Raw genomic sequence first — 18,159 nt, forward strand, 5'->3', positions numbered from 1 at the left:
TCACACCTGTTAATAACACAGCTGTGAATTTATGTTTCTTTTAATGGAATGTGTAATTTACAAATCATAAATTTGTAAATATTATCAGCATTTGAGCACTGAAGTTCTTTCATGACCTTGGGAACTCAAGGTGCCATTATTAGCTATTTATGTTATGGTTCTATCCCAGTCTGGCTCTATGTCTGTCCACCAGATGCCCTCAGCCTTTTCTGCCTGTTTAAGACTGGACTGAGTGGGAAGAAGGACAGATAAGAGAGGTTGCGGATTATGTTTAAGGACCACTTGAGATACTGTTGCTTGTTACATTGACTCTCATAGGAACTAAGTGCTAAAGTAAACTGAAACACTAGTTATGTTATTCAGAGCTGCAGTTGTCTTTTATTTATTTTTTATTTCATTTATGTGTCTTTTTTCGATTTATGTTGTTACATGCAGTCTTAATATGCAAGCCACTCCGTTTGACAGATGATTTATTATTGTTTTCGTAAACAGCAATATATGCTGAAGTTTATTTTGCTGTGTGTACTCATTGTGACTTGTTGTGTTTATGTGAGTTCTGGGATGGTTTGTGTATGGTTATATTATGTTTTCTGGGTTTTTGGTTTTCTGTTTCCTCTGTGTTCTTTTGTTCCACACCTTCCCTGCATCAAGCCTTGTTAGCCCTGCCCTGCTCGCTGCGTCTTCCCCAGCCAATCAGCTCCCATCCTGCCCTTGTGTCTTGCCATCTGTTGCGTGTTGTTTCATTAGTTCAGTTTTGTCTTATTGTATCCTTTCTGTTGCTCTGTTTGTTCAGTTCACTTCAGTTTTACTTTGCCTGCACCTGAGCCTAAAATAAAGTAGCTATTCTTCAACCTTGCTCTGCCTACGGTCTTCTGCATTTGGGTCCACCTGCTCCGCTCCACATAACATTTCAGCTATCATTGAGTTATCATGAGAGAGCTCATGTCAAAATCATAAGAATTTGATTGCTTGTATTTTTTTTTTTAATCTTCATTTATCCTAAACCTAATTCGAAACTGCCATGTTAAACACATGAAAGTGATACACAAGCTATTAGATCATTCAATTTAAAAAAACAAAACAAAATTGGTTAACATATTAGTCAGCATCTATTTTTTTGTGTATTAAATTCATGGAGAATCATGAAATAAGTAAGTAAAGCCTACAGCTGTATAACAAATCAGTGCTGGTATCCAGTAATTTAAATCTTCTGCACAGAGCTTCAGCATTACACTACAAGCCCAGATATGTTTCTTCCTCTTTACTCAGCCCTCTCTTTGCAAAGGCAGAATTCTGTGTGTGTCTTCTCTGATGTCTTGGCCTGGCTTAATATGACAGAGCATGGTTTCACTGTTAAAGCCATCAACCTGTGCAGGTTGGAGCCTGATAAATCACCTCGTAATAACACATGTCAGCAGGTAAGTGGGGGCAGCTACTGTAAATCTCTATCCAGCCACTATCCACAGACTTGCCCGACCACCCCCCGCTTTAATACTGTGAGAATATTTTCAGGGGCTCCAACCCACTTTCCTGCCATCTCAGAAGCAGATCAGTTTATTGAGGTGCTCTGTTAAATGTCACTTCAATTCAGATTCTTCACATCCTCATTTTGAGCTTCATTACATTGCAGAGTGCATAAAAGTATGTGACTTTTATACTGACTGTAAATCACCAACCTGTTTATCGCCATAACAAATTCAAAGACTATGGAGCTCTGTCATGGATCATGTTTCGACATCAGCATTTATCAACACTGTCAAATTAATGGTGTTACCCTAATCTAATAACCATAATCCACAGGCCACACAACTCTCACAGCAGTGTTATTCATGTTCATCATCATGCTCCATGTGTCATGCTCCCCTTCCCCAACCTAAAGAGAATTAACATATTGGAGGTGATTTTTCCTTTTAATGCCACTATCCACAATTACCAGAAACTCTAAAACAAACAAGACAACTGAAATCATTGGCACGAAACAGAGCGGTAGCAAATTTAAAACATTCTGTTGTTGCATTTGGGAACAAAATGCAGCGCCATGGTTGCTGAATTCATCCAAATTCTGTTAAAATCAAAATTCTGTGATTGGGTTTTACTTGCCAAAATACACCTTAGGAGTATTAACTTACATTTTTATGTATGCAATACCTTCCACTTCATATCAAATAACCAGACAGGGCTGGACTGGGAAAATCATTCAGGCCAGGAAATATAGCGCGGAATATAGCCCCAGTCAGTCCATTTTTTAAGTGGGGGGTCTTGGGGTTCCCCACTAGGAAAATTTTAGTTACAAAGACTTGATTTCCTGCATTCTGGTGAATTTTAGTGCATGTGAATAACAAACTAATGAGCCAACAACTGCTTAATACAATGTACTATTATGAACCTCAAATAAAACCAAAGGTACATATCATTAAAGAGGGAGACGACACTACTACTACTACTACTACTACTACTACTACTACTACTACTACTACTGTCGCACCAATGCTACTCTCCACCTTCAAAAAGAAAAACGAGCAAGAGCACGCCATATTTTAATGTACCATTATAATACAGTGAAGCACTCTCTACACCTATTCAAAGAACAGAGCAAGAGCACAATACCCTATTCAGTTTACTGATATGAATCCATCAGAAGTTTGAGTACACCTGATAAACTATATTTTCCGTAAAATTACCCTATAGGTAAGGTGTAAATGGGGTCAGACATTAATGAGGTCATGTTGTGTCTCAGAACAGCTAGAAGTAGATGACCCGTAGTGATGGGCACAATTGCAGATTCCATGTTGACTCATTTCTCAAAAAATATGCTGGGAGCAGCATCATGGTAGATGTTGTATAATCTGCACTACATTTAACCTGAGTTAACCTCAGATTATAGTCTCCGTATTCATGAAGGTCTTGAATAGTTCAGTTTCGGCTGAAATGTTCAGTGTCTGCCAACTCCAGTGCCAATCTTTGATAAGTTCATAAGTCATTACTAACAAATCTGAGACATGTCTGAAATGTAGTTGCAAATCAAATTCAGTCACCCATCTTTGGTTCCAGTGTCACTTATGGGAACATTTAAGGTATTTCTACCACTGCCTCCACTGTTCCATTGTAAACATGACAGCAGCCAACACTGACATTGCCATTCCTAAAGCCACTGCTAGCAAGACTACAAAAACAGTTCTGGGGCAACACTATACATTATATTAACATTATACAGTCTAGGACAATGACAATGTTCATAGCAACACTTGCTATATATCCATATGGCTAAGCACACCTCTATTTTAAGATATAAGATTAGAATAGGGGCATAGTAGCAACCTGTAGTGTATGGTACAGATGAATCAATATAGCACTAACACAATACTGGCTTGCTACCAAGAAAACCACTCAAGACAAGGGCTTGTTTTGACCCAGTTATTTTTTATTTTACTGTTGGGTTATTTACCCAAACTAAAGCTTGTTATAATCTACTTTTAAACTTATGTCATAGTTTGTTAATAACTTGTGTATTTTTTAAATATCATATGCACATCGTTTTGTACAAGAAACAAAACATGTGTGACAGTTTTTCGCTAAAGCTTGTTGTGTGTAACACTGGGTGAAATTAACAGATTGCTGCAGGGTAAAGTTAACCAAATGTTTTGTTGGTACTATATTGACCCAAACTGGGTAAAATTGGAACCCAGTAATTTTGAGTGTGTCAAAACTCCAAAAACCTTTTTGCTGATGCTTGAGTATATAAAACATCCACCCTTGCATTGGTTCTGTTGCTTTGCTGCCCTGTAGGCCTTTCCATCACAATGCTTATATGTGTTCATTGTTGCATGCACACTTTCCAATTATGAGCACCATGCTACACTGCAACCACTACAACCCAAAATAGCCAGAACCCATTATTACACAGGACTCATCTTTTTATCTTAATACCCTTAATGCATCACTTCCTGTGTGTGGTGATCTACTACAAACATTTGCATGTACTGAAAAAAGAGAATATAAGCCAGAATTTCTTTTTATACGGAACCATATGGTGATATTCAATACACAAGACCCAGAAAATGAGCCAGAGACTGCTATACCAAAAAATATAGACTTTATTGACAATGCATGGAACGAAAGACTTGTCTCCATTCAACTAAGTAGCAGCAAGGCAGTTTCAATAGAAGGCCTAAATGCAGGCCATAATAAAGGAGGGATATAGTAAATTGTACAATTAATACATAAATCAAAAACAATAAATGAACAAGCGAAGAAAATAAACAATGTGGGGCTAGACTGCACTATCAGGGAGGTTAGTGTAGAGTTATGTGTAAAAAGAAGAAATGGTCACAAAATATGTAGGCAAATTATGAATAAACCACTACACACAATCCAATCCGAACCAAATTAAAACTGTTCTACAACACTCAAATTTGCCTACTCACAGCAAGGTAAGGTGACTCAAACCACACAAAGCACACATGCAAGATGGCTACTCTACCACTCAGTCCCCCCACGCTAAAATCTAAAGTCTGGGAAAACAGTGGTTGGCTCCTCTGGTAGGGTCTTTGTTTCCTAACTAAAAAAACAAAGCACATTAATATAAAAAAAGGAAACTTTACAAGAAACATTTTACAAATTATATGCAATGTTAAAGTAGATAATATACCTTGCTAGACTGGAACACAGTCCCCTTCCCCAGTTGGAGACTTGCAGGTGACTGGAATCTATATAAAGAACCATGTTAATATTGTATCAAAGGGACTAAAAAGTTATTTAAAAACATCTCCGTTCTGCTTGAGCATACTGTGTTTCTTGGCTGATGTGCCTAAGCAATCACTCCAAGTTTTAGTCCCTCACCAAACATTAAGAATCCAAACAACACATTATTAACAAATCTTTAACATTATGAGCTAAAAGATATTTAATGGTTCTACAGTTTAACTATTAAAACAGTGCTTTAAAACATTTTTTTTTAAAAAGGGAGTCTACCAAATCAAACACCAAACAAAGGCTGGCCTCAGCTGCTCTCAGGTGTGTCTCAGTACAGACCTTGCCTGGGTCCTAGTGCTAGACTGCTTGTAACCTTCCCTTCTGCATATAATTTATGATGTCATCCACAAATGGCCTCTTGCTTCCAGTGAAGCAGGATGAGGAACCAGAGTGAAAGCCCTGTAATATTTTAGCCCTCCACTGTGGAGGGATGATAGATGAGTCAGACAGCCGTCTTGGATCTTCTGACTGAGGCTGGCTTCCAGACCTGGGTCACCCAGAGTGCTTCCCCCCAAAGGGCCAGCTGTACCTTCCTCTGGTCTGGCCTTCTATTTAAGACCATGAAGACTGGAAGTCTGAGAGAGACACTGCAGTTCAGCATGTTTATTTCTTCACGTGTCTTTTCATTCATCCCATTCATTCAACAATGTTACAGTACCAATGCCTTTTGGCCTATTCATGTCATGTAAAGCTGATATTGGTCACTGTCTATTCCCATGTATTTCTGTGGGACTGCTACATAATTGCAGTGAGTATTTGTCCCTGTGAACTATAACAAATAGCATTATACTTTAATAGACTGGCAATCTTTTCATCAGTTCTCTACTGCTTTACTCACGCCCAAACACTGGTTACATTGCCTCATATACGTCTGTATATGTAACATGGTAAATGCTACACATTGCACAACTCTTCTCCAGTCCACCACACTTTATTCACCAAATGTTTTCAGCTATCTCGTCTTCATCAGGGTGGTATGTGAGGCCCTATTTCCCTGATTCATCATGTGACCAATAAATCACTATAAATACCATACATATAAAACATCATAATCACTTCCTCAAAATGATCATATACATAATAGACACAATAATTCCGAGATAGATGTTGATGGCCATTTAAACCGAACATCTATTTTTTTCACAATATCATCCAGAAAATCTACTTTTTCATCTTAAGCTATCAGTCAGTAAAAAGTAATCAATTCTGTATCCAAACCAGTATTTCAAGGCTCAGTCTATTTTACATAATTTTATTTTTTAAATATCCCATCCAATTACAAAATTCATCCATACGTTGAAGTCAATTCATCCATCTATGAACAAAATTTCCCAAACATTTTTTCCAAAAACAAGGTGAGATAGCCATACGTTTAGTGAATAAAACATGCACATTGCACAACAATGGTTGTGCAATGTGCATTATTTTTCATGGACTTGCACTGAAGCAAACATTGCACTGCACCTTACTAGCTAACATAGCTGCAGGAACATGTTTTGAGTAGGGGGCAGTGAATCTTGTCTTGTCTGACCTCAAGTTTGAGTTTGTATATTTGCACAGATTCAAATCAAATTACAGTACTGTGCAAAAGTTTTAGGCACCTCCCTGAATGTTTAGATTCTTATCCATTATGCAATACCATCAGGGAGATGTCTGATCGGCCCAAAATTTATTCATGACATGACAATGACCCCAAGCATACAGCTAGAGTCATAAATAACTATTTTCAGCAACAAGAAGAATGATGAGTCCTGCAACAGATGGTATGGTATGTCCCCCACAGAGCCCTGATCTCAACATCATGGAGTCAATCTGGGATTACATCAAGAAGCACCTGAGATGGCCTAAATAATAAATCCACAGAAGAACATTCTTTCTCCAGGATGGTTACAACAACCTACCTGCAAGTTACCATGAAAAACTGTGTTAAAGTGAACCGAGGAGAGCTGCTGCTGTTTTAAAGGCAAAGCTGCAAAGTTTCTGCTGTTTACTCAACTTTGTAAGAAGTCAATTGATAAATTAAAACAATTTATCGCAATATTTTTGTAAGCATTCTCACTTCACTTTTAGTGCCTAAAACTTTTGTACAGTACTGTATATACAAATCACAATGAAAATGAATGAGCAAGGAGAAGCAAGGAAAGCATGAAAGGGCTTATTGATGACCTCTAAAGAAATAATATAACAAACACAATGTTAAAAATACATATTATAGTATACCTTCAGTGGTTTCACTTCTCACCATGCTGCAATGACGTACAGGTATACTCCAGGACCTTATGACAACACTTCTGACCGCACCTGCCAGAGGTGAACAGCTGGTCAGCTGTTAAACATATCTAAATTCTTTCCTTATTTTTAATTTAGAGACCTTTCCCTACTGTAAAGTGTATTATGTAGGAAAAACTAAGTAGAATAACACTGATATTGGATGATGGACAATAAACATTTAGTACAGCCCTCAACTCAGTGAAGTCTGATATGGTATCAGTCAGGACAGAAATGATGCAGACTGAGTGTAATATTGAGGAGTCATGTCTGCACAGGCCGTCAGAAACCTGGTAATGATGCTTATTCACCTCGATGCCAATTTCAATAAGGAGAGAGCAATTGGAAGTGTATAACGATATTTATTGATATTAGCAAGAGAAGGAGTTTTGGCAATTAGACTCCATTGATGTGAAGAATCTTCATAAGCCCATATGAAGATTGGAGATAGAACAGGATCCACCTCGAGTGTAGACAAGCGCTTCCCAAACTTTTAAAAACCACAGCACCCCTTCAAAGGAAAACTTATGTCATGGCACCCTGAGCCACCCAACACCCAATATAACTTCCATAGCCTGACCTTTTGAGACATTTGAATTGAAGTTTTGGTCTCAAAGGTGGAAACAAAACAAGAGGTACTTTTTGAAGGCTTAACAAAGTGAAAAATGAAGCTTGTGGCAAAATAGTTGTAAAAAGAAATCAAAAGATTTAGCCTTTCTAGGTGCAGAAGAAGAGTGAAAAGAAACAGTGAACCCCATGCTGCTGTGGCAATTCATAGAACTTTGGGTTTTGTAACTATGAATTCTATCAGTAGTGCATGCATGGAGTCTTCACTTTCTGAATTAAGATGGGAAATCAGTGGCAAACCAGTGCAACCTGTGTTGGGTATCTGACAGCACTATGGAGCAGTACAAGGGCTGTATCATTGCAGAGACCTCAGTATATTGGCACTCAGTAGAAAACGTGCTTCTTAAAAAAATGCTGTTGATGTTTTGTGGTGTTTTTGTATTGCACTTCCACAATGCTGGAAGCTTGCAAGAGCCAGATAGAGAAAAAAAAAAAGTAATCGAAGCAGCAGAAGGCCAGATTTCCTGACTATAAGCCCCCAAGTGTGGCTCAAGTTTAAAAACACTGGATCCTACACTACCCATAATGCAACTAGACATTATCAGGGTTATTTTCTCAGACTTCAGAAAGCTCCCCCTGAGTCACAGAAGACATAATATAACTGTTTTTACAAGCTGAGTAGTAAGGCAGGTTTGTATAGCACACATGAAGAGTAGACTGATCTTCACGTGTAAAACTGGTGGAAGATTCCTTTAATTTCCATTCCTTTTTCATTGACATAACTCCATGTTATATATCTGAGTGTAGAATACCGTCACCCTAACAGCAGAGTAGGTCCCACACAACAGCTGCCGTCATTTCCTCTGAGTCTACCCAGAACAATGAAGGTTGAAAGCTCACAGCACCTCCTCATAAAAACAGCTTTTATACCAAATATTCAGATGTTCTATAAAAGAAACCTGTGTCCGACTCCAACATCTGTCACCCATGTGGGGAGGAAAGGTGCTTTCTGTTCAGGTGGCAGATGTGGTAACACAAACTGTAAACAATGTAACATTAGAGTCGGCTGCAGGTGTAACATACTGCTGCAGTGAGACAGTACTGCACCGAAGGCTCTTATGATACAAACTCCACACTTTGGAAAGTCACGCGCAGGTTCGTAGATGTGGCTTTCAATGTCATGAACAACAGCCATTTGTTTAACTGTTAATGTGATTTAAAATTAAGCCCATATGGTGAGGGTGATTTAGTGAACAGTATGTGCTTAAGTGCATAAGTTGTGATAAGTGTATAAGTTGAAATAATTAAAACGGGCAGTCGTGACATAAACTTAACACTGAGGATGTTACTAAAAGAACATTCTGACATGGAAATTCAGAATGCAGAAACCAGCGATTCTTCCCACTTCACAACACTGTTGCATTCACCGAAGGAAAAAAACAAAGATGCTATGCTTTCTCATAATTAAGTTATCGTTATTATGAGCAGTAAAAACATCAAAACACTACTTAATACAGAAACTCAACCATAATCAAATATCAAGATCACAGCACTGGGTGTACTCATTCATTTACAGTCTATGGGAAGTGCTGTGGATAAAGGCATCTGTACTGTAAGTGCATTTGACCACTTTGTACAAAAGATAGGTGCCAATAGTCAAATGATGAATACCTAGAATTTGAATTAATTTGAATTAAATGAAAGTTACCATATTTAATATATTTAAAATTTAAACTTTAAACATGAAGGTTTAAAATCAGTTAAAAAAGATGACAGGATATGTAGGGAACAGCACATAGCACATAGTCTAAGTGAGTTGAGAAATATCCAAACATGCCCTCATTGTTTCAGTCTGAAATAAACTTCACCACAGACTGATTTATAAACTGGCCCATTTCCAATAATAACATTAGCATTTTTAGCATTAATGACAGACACAACAAAACAAAAGAGAAGCAGGCATCTACCATATGGGTACTACTTTTTTAAGAAAAACTAATGCACAAGCTGGTCTTGCATGGTTTTCACAACACCATGTAACATCACATTACACTAAGGAACTGACTATAACCCTGTGTCTAGACAGCAAGTATGTCAGACGCGTTTTTCATGCGCATGTCACACACAACAGATACGCTCTCATTTTAATCTATGCAGCTGTCAGCACCGGCTCTGTGCAGGCTTGCGTCTCAGCCACGTCTCATGGGTGTAACCACGACCTGAAGTCTTCCTTTATGTTTAAAGTCTATTCTCCTCTGTTTTACCAGTGTCACTACAGTCATGTGTATTGGGTTCTGAGTGCTTCCAACATGCAGGTGCCCCTTTTTGAAAGTATATGGTGAAGTTTTATTACATTTTGCAATTTTGTTTTTTGACTTTCATGTTGAATCTTTATTTAAATTAACATGGTGACAGGGAAGAAAATACTTACAGGGTCCTCCGGTCAGCTAATTGGAAAGTTTCAAATTCTGGATTTCAATTCAATGAATCCCTGGGGTGCTCTAAAATCTGTTGTTTTTTATTGAATCATCATCATCAAACAGTTATACAAAATAACACAAATGACATAACTCATAACTAACACATAAAACGCATTTTAATGCTGAAACTCTTAAAATATTGCATTTTTCACTGAGAATAAAAGGAATGTTAGCCATTTTTTGTGTGTGTGTCATGTGACATGGACACAGACCAATTTAAAAAACAAAAAAAACAAACGTAGGCATCTTGCAGTTTTAGAGCCGTTATTGTGAAACTAAAATGTTTTGTGCTGTGGACCAACGTAGCTATTACACAGTGTGATGTGAGACTGGGTTGATTGTGACAGACAATGAATTTTGTTTTACTAACGACCTAAACTCTTTCTTTACCAGATTTGAATTCTGTTAAGTGCACTTAAAAACTATTATATGTGCTGCCTCAGACAGAACTGTTATCACTCAAAGATGTCAGGACAACATTTCAGTATACAAACACCAAGAAAGCTGCTGGGCCAGATCAATGCAGCGCTTTTCTATTGAACTTTTGAAGAACTTTGCAACTGAGCTGGCTCCAGTGTGGCAACTAATCTTTCAGGCTTCCATAGACACACACTGTCCCTCTGTCATGGAAAACTTTGCACATAAAACCATTACCTAAATTTCCATAAGAACATAAGGATTTTAAACCAATAGCCCTTACCTAACTAAACTCTGGTTCATATAATTTCTAAACATTTATACAAACCCGACACGTATGCAAAAGCCCTCTTTCTAGATTTTTCATTGGCTTTCAACGCAATACAAGCAGACATTTTGTTCCAGCAAGATTTGAATCCCTATTTGATTCACTGGTAATCCTCTTTTCTCACTAACAGAGTCCAGATTGTAAAGGTGAACAAAACCCTTTCATCGTCCATCATGACCAATGTCGGGGTTGTGTGAGTTCAGCCATGCTTTTCACTTTTTATACCGACCACTGCTGTACAGATACACTAAACCAATTATGATTATTCTGATGATTGTCCTTTGTTTTTTACTTCTGTGATTATAAATGTTCTACAGTATTGTAATACTACATGGTACAAGTGTTTGTCCACTACTTTAAAGTCAAAACTGCTCCACCAAATGAAAATCTGCTCAAAGATTGTAGTCCAACCCCTTGAGAAACTCTATGAATCAGCCTACCATAACATATTAAGGCTGGCCAACAACATTGTCTCTGACCCCAACCATGTCCTGAACAGTGAATACAAGTTGTTAGCAAATCAAATTGGATATATGGGGTTCCACAATTTAATAAGGTTAGACTGAAACACTGTTTTGTACATCAGTCAATCATAAAATTAAATATGGCACTTAATCCCAGATCAAATGTACGCTGAAGGGCCTTGAATATTGTCTTCTGCCTTGTCTTATTTCTATTTTTTCTGTGATGTTGCAAATGATGCTAAAAATGAGCTGCTATGATGCAAGAAAAAAATCAGATCTGATCTGACAATAAGTATAATAAATCAAGAAATGTTTGTGTACCTAAACCTGCTGATATTTGTTTGTTTGAATCCTGACAGCTACTCTCAGAAAATATACAGCAAATAATACAAGTACCATATATAGTATTTTACACATTTTTGAAACATCTTGCACTCATTGGTTAACGCAGTGAAGACATTCTTTACTTTCTGATCCTTTCAAGAGGTCTGCCTCAGGTCTCTCTTTCTGTCCATAACTGTTGACATCCACACACTCGCAAGCTGTTTTCACTTTCACTACAAAGTTGCTTTTTTTTTAGTGCCCTGACATCAGCCATTTCAAGCTGTGATATCTGGAGCAGGCAGTGGAAAGCTTTTATCCAAGGCACTCCAAAGCTGTCAATGTTGAGTTATTCTGCATTTATGTTTATGAAAATATCTACAGCCAAGACATGATCATTATCAGGAATTGTGCATGAAAAATAACTCAAAATGATCAAATATTGTCGTAGCCGGTAGGACCTCCTACCGGCTACGACAATATCTACTATATTTCCAATAACACAAGCAGCAGCTTACAATAGGATTGCTGAATTGAGAGCTGTGTCAGTCTGCACAGCTGATACACATCATAACAACACAGCATGAGTGCTGGTGTTTACCTCAAAGTCACTGATTGGGTGCCTCTTGCTTATTTTAACAGAGCTGGTTCTCATCAAACACAGTGTTCTCTGTGAGTCAGCGCCAGTGACTAAACCCACAATTAGCCAGCAGTCCACTAACATTGACTGCATGAGGAATGGATTAGTCTAGAGTGTATTTAAAAACAGGTGCATGTTCAAATGGGCGTCACATGGACACAACTACCACTTATGTAAGTGTGAGCCCTGCAGTAATGTAGATACATTTTCTTAGGGAGTCATTATAATGCCTGTCCTGTGACCCATAGACATGTGGTGTGCTGCATCTAATGATGGATTATAATGAATGAATCTACTGATTATTTTTTTATTGTGATCAATTTGTCTTTAACAAAAATAAAGACAAATGGCCATTCCAAGTTATGTAAGATGTTATGTCTTAAATCTGCTCCTTTTGCTGGTACAAGAGTCAAAACATCTTAAAAGGATTCACTTTACTATTATATGAAACAGAGAAAAGCAGCAAATCTAAGAGGGTGGACCAGAAAATGTTTGGAATACAATTTCATAACATAAAAAAATGAATAGCTCATCAAAACTGTTGTTGATTAAATTTGGATTGTCTCTGCACTAGATCCACATTTTTATCATCAATGTCAGTAAAATCCTTACACCAGGATTTACAGGTCTTGCTTTTAACATGATGATCATGTCACTTCTGAGTTTACTTTGAGAGGGTTCTTAAGCTCAAGCAGCAAGACTTTTCCCTTTATAGCTGCACTAATCAAAATTTTGTTAACAGTGTCTCAAATGACTGTGTAATGTGAAAGAGCTCTCTTGTAGTAATGAACCCACAGAGAATCAACAAATTAGCAGCCCAACAGATATTTTTAGCCTCTTTTAGCTCATTGTTTTGGTTTTACAGCCCACAACTTTACTGTTTTGGTTCAGTGTCATGGTTCTCAACCTTGTCTCCAGAAGCAGAAGGCAGCTGTTTTCAGTGAAAAAGCTGCCAACACTTAACAACAGACAGACACAGTTGTTGACCAGCTGGTGAACATAATGCAGCATTTAGCAGCTAAAGAGCCAGATATTTTTCACAGGAGGTGGTGGAGACCAAACCAGAGGGGTGTACTAACACACTAGATTAGTGTGTTAGTGAGGTATGTTGAGCCTAAAACCAGGGTTTTCAATGTCACGAAGGTGGCTCTCTTTTGACCTGGCTGGATCACCATGGTAACTTATACTGCAAACTTAACCTGCTCTGGACCAGGTTATGTTCCGAGTTTCAGCTTAAATCAGCAATAAAAAGTGCCGTCCTTTCACTGACTACCTGATATGCTGCCAAGTCCATTAAACACTGCTGGTACTGCAGCTATTAGAACACCAATTAGAAAATCGATTTGTCTTTTATCATTTGATATGTCATATTGTAAATTTGTGATAGCGCAATAGGTTAAGGTTGTGGGATGGGAATTTGTTACAATATAGCAAACTGCATTTCAAATTAAAAAAAAAAAAAACTAATGAAGAAATACTTTGAACAGAAATAAAAATTGATTAGTCTATTGGTATTTATCACAGATAATATTAAATATATAATATTAATTTCCACTTCTCCTTTTTATGGGACAGAGTCAGACCTAAATGCACTTCTTGAGAATAATGTTTAAGTCTGCTGCATCAAGTTCAGAGTTTAAGAGCTCTGAATATGGGAGGCATGGAGAGTGCACTGAGTGGTAAAATAAGTATATTAACTAATTATGAATTAGTTTAACGAATTTACACCATCAGCAATTTTCTGCCAGCATTCCTCTCTTGCCTTATTTACAGCAACAGTGTTGCTTTTTGCTGTGATAATGTATTTCTGTTCTTCATAGCGCTCCGTTATAATGACCTGTTCCTCCTGACTGAAGTAGACGGCATGTGATCGGTCCATTTTGAGTCAAGTGATGCGCAAAACACCCCCTTTTATGGGACGTGCACATAGCCTGAAGCAGAAAGCCGGAGTTAAAGAAAGTTGATAACCACGGTCGTGATACCACTTATCTCTGATTGCGAGTTTAAGGTTTGTCGAGTCAGCTCACACAAAGAAAGCCTGGGAATGTTGAACTTGCTTTGTAGTACACCCCTCAGAGCTAAAAAGAGAGTGTATATGGAACTTACACACAACTCCTTGCCTCCTCTCCTCCCGTCTTAGTCCCTCCCACTTGAGATGCATGCAGAGGAGGCAAAGAAGACACATTAGGAGAGATGAGTCGAGGCATCAGGCATTTAACAAAAGCGAAAATAATTGCTTCAGAGATGTTATTTTTAAGCAACATCAATTGGACAGCTGCATCATTGTTTTGTTATAGCCAACCACTGTATTTTATGATCTGTCAGTGAACATAATGTAACATAATGAGTGTACGGATGCACGCACACACATAAATAAATAAATGTGTGTATATGACATGATCATCCATTTCTCACTCCTCTAAACGCAAAACACACAATTTCCCATAGCTAAGCAATAAACGAATCATCAAGGACCTGACAGTACATAAAAAGGTACAGGTACACCTCCCATTTCCATCACACCAACAACTAATGTTTGTGGCTACAAACAGAGAGAGAGAAAAAACATAACTAAATGAAGACAGCTATCAGCTGCAGCGTGACATGCTTCAGCAAGAAAGACGCCATTCCTAGCGCTGGAAAGCAAAAATGCACTATGCCATCCTGCTCCAGCATGAGGTATTTATGACTGCTTCTTTTTAATTTAGCTGTAAAAGAGGGAGCTTATTTGATTGGCATTAAAGAACCAATGAGAGGTAGCAGGAAGGTAATGCATATATGGACACATACTTTCATTAAGGTCTCAGACATACAACATGTTTCATAAAGGACATAAAATTGTGTTTTTAGTTTTGACAACACATTTTACTGTGCAAAGTTTGCTGGCTTGAGGGCAAAACCCATGTACACTTTAACAGCTTTTATTCTCTCTGTAGGCTGAAAATCCACCAGCACCCATTGATAAATGCCTCAACACTGTTCCCATGCTACAAATTTACTTTGATGGGGAACAAGACCCCCTGCATGATTATCACCTCAGCCATGACTCCTTGGAGGCCTTGATGCAGTGTCTGCCATCTGAGAGGAGACAGGCCTGGGAACACCACATAACTGTACTGATAACCGTGTACTGGCTGGCACACGGTTTATCATATAGTGTGGTGTCCCGGGCCTTTCAAGTTCCCAGAGCCACTGTCTGCAGGCTGGTCCACAAGGGAGTTGGAAAGATCGCTGCTCTCCGGCACAAGATGGTTTAACTGCCTGCTGCTCCAGAACTGGAGAAGATCAGGCAATGCTTCCAGCCCTGTCTTTTTGAGGTGTGTGGATGCCATATACGCAGCAAGACCCCTTCTGCACCCAGTAGTAAGGACTACATCAACCGTAAGCTCTTCCCATCCCATACAACTGCAGGCGGTATGTGATGGAGGAGCCGGTTCCTCCACACCTTTGTGAGATATCTTGGGTCTGTGTATGACACTTGTGTTCTGAAGAACAGCAGCATATACAAAGAGGCTCTGTACCCTCCTTCAGGGTATTTCATTATGGGGGACGGTGCATTGACCAGCCTATTGCCATCATCACCCCATACCGGGAGCCAATGCAGGGGAGGATACAGAGCCGCTTCAACCAATACCATACCAAAGCCCACAACATACATGAGTGGGCCTTTAGTATGAAGGTGCGATGGAGGTGCCTGCTATTTAAGGCCCTGGAGGTGGACCATGCTTTTGTTTCTGCAGTCATCACTGCTTGCTGTGTCCTCCACAACATCTGCAGGAGACATCCTCTTGTCCACTGAAGAGGTTGAGGGGATTGAAGTGCCTCTACCCTGTCCAGTGAGGGGGGAACAAAGTGGACATGGCCGGCAAGATAGACTAGTGGACCAACTCTTGGCTCCTGACCATAACCCTGTGGGGTTGAATGGGTATGATTATGAAATTCTGTTAATTTATGGCCAGTTATTTTCCTTAAGGTGTTAGGGTGTTGTTTCATGTTTCATTCTTCTACCACATCATCTCATGTGATAAGCAGTTTTATGTTCAGTGTTGGTATTGAATCATGTTGCGTTATTGTACACAGGCTACAGATTTTGCTTATGGGCAGAATTATTTGATGTTGAGACTGAAAAATCTGAAATTTTCAATGTGCTGATGTTCAGTTTCAATATGACCATGATCATCTTTGATGTCAGTGTGAATTTAGGTATTAAACATGTTTTTGTCACCTATTAAGGAGCAAGTGGACCCGAATGCAGAGACCGGAAAGCAGGGCTGAAAAAAACCGTCTTCATTTCAAGACTTGCAGGCAAAAAAACAAAAGCTGGTTGAGCTGAGAGAACTGAATACAAAAAACCAACTAAGCAGGCAGCACAGACACTGAGCAAACTGAACAGACGACTCAACAAAGACTGAACTGAATTTAAATGCAAACTGAACTAATCAGACAACAAGGAACAGGTGGCATAACACAAGGGCAGTCTGGGAGCCAATAGGCTGGGGAAGACACTAGGAGCAGGGCAGAGTTAATGAGGGTAATGCAGGGAAGGTGAGAGGAGAAGTGAAGGAACCCACAAGGGAAACACAGAGCAAACTAAAACCCAGAAAACACAACACCACTCGTTAACAACCCAGCATAAATCAAACTGTCTGAATAAATAAACCTAGGTACACAGCACTACAAGCTAATCCATACTCTAATACAGTCTTTCAAAGATCCATCTCAAATAACATGAATGAGCAAACCCAAATGATCAAAAAGACTGGACAACAGTCCATGACAGTTTTTTTGTCTGGACTTGAATTCCAAAAAAGGTTTCAAGCTTCATTTGCTTGCAACATGCTTGATTTTAATCAAAAGTAAAAGGTGAACATAAACTTACATAAGTCGTCAAGCTTTTAAAAAACAAAGAGAGAAAAGGAAAAAAAAAAAAACAAAGAACACAAACAAAAACACTTAAGTTCTTCTTCACAAGCTCTTCAAAAAGGTCTAAGAACCTGGTCATGTTTTGTTGCATGGCCTGTTGATGCCTGTTGAAGCGCTCCTCCTCCTTTGCTGTTTCCTCTTCTAAAAACTGCAGGACCTGGGAGCGCCTTCGTTTTTTGCAGGAGGGAGACCAGCAGAGCTGGACGACTCAACATCCTCCAGATGGCTGTCCGAGCCAGACTCAGTGGCTTCCTCATCCTGCACCGTCTCCTGGCTCTGGGCAGGCTCAGTTGTTGAGCCACTGCCAGAGGCCACAGCATCCACACTTGCCGAAGTTTCTGCTGAGTCCATCATGATGGGAGGATCAATAGATGGCCTCCCACCGATGGACCTATGCATGGCAGAAAAATATGGCCAAGTGGCTGCTGTGGCCTGTCCTCTGTCAGTCCCCATCCCAGTTGTGGGGCACCTCAATTCCTACAGGAACACAAGCAAGGGTGAAAGTTATCCAACAGTATGCTGAGCAGACATGAAAAATGAATTTCACAGACAAAGGAAAACATCACACATCAGTGAGCATTTACAAATCAAATTTTAACCACACTTTATATTTACATTTCACGTTGTCCCAATATTTTGACACTTGTGTGGGGGTGACAACACCTGCAAGGGCCATCTTCTGAAGAATTTCCCCGAGTGATACAAGAGATGTCACTGGCTAACTCATGTGTCAGCAAGTAGTTAGGTGAACAGCCACAACAGGTGTCAACTCACATGTAAATAGCAAATGTTATTGAGAAATCATTAAGATACCAATTATCGGCACCAATACAGATTATATCTTCACAATCCAGAAAAATGTCTCTGTCAACATTATGACATCTAGAATCATCTCACGGTTGCAATGAACATTAATAGTATATGTTGAAAGCAACAACATTTGCAGATTACAGTATCATGCACTACATAGAAACTCAGTCACCCACAGGCTCTTTTGGC

At 39.0% G+C, this 18,159-nt stretch overlaps 1 long non-coding RNA gene across 2 annotated transcripts; it reads right to left on the minus strand.

The window, feature by feature from the left end:
- Window positions 1-4,120: 4,120 nt before the first annotated feature.
- On the minus strand, window positions 4,121-16,797 carry LOC121912052. 2 transcript variants are annotated; one of them, XR_006100007.1, is made up of 4 exons: window positions 16,463-16,797; window positions 6,973-7,053; window positions 4,649-4,706; window positions 4,121-4,558 (listed from the first exon to the last, which is right to left on the minus strand). It is a non-coding gene; the product is annotated as an uncharacterized LOC121912052 (long non-coding RNA). The 2 variants fall into 2 exon arrangements; XR_006100008.1 differs by lacking the exon at window positions 16,463-16,797 and adding an exon at window positions 14,344-14,377.
- Window positions 16,798-18,159: the final 1,362 nt, after the last annotated feature.

Source organism: Thunnus maccoyii, chromosome 14 (genome assembly GCF_910596095.1).
Source record: "Thunnus maccoyii chromosome 14, fThuMac1.1, whole genome shotgun sequence".
Lineage (NCBI taxonomy): Eukaryota > Metazoa > Chordata > Actinopteri > Scombriformes > Scombridae > Thunnus > Thunnus maccoyii.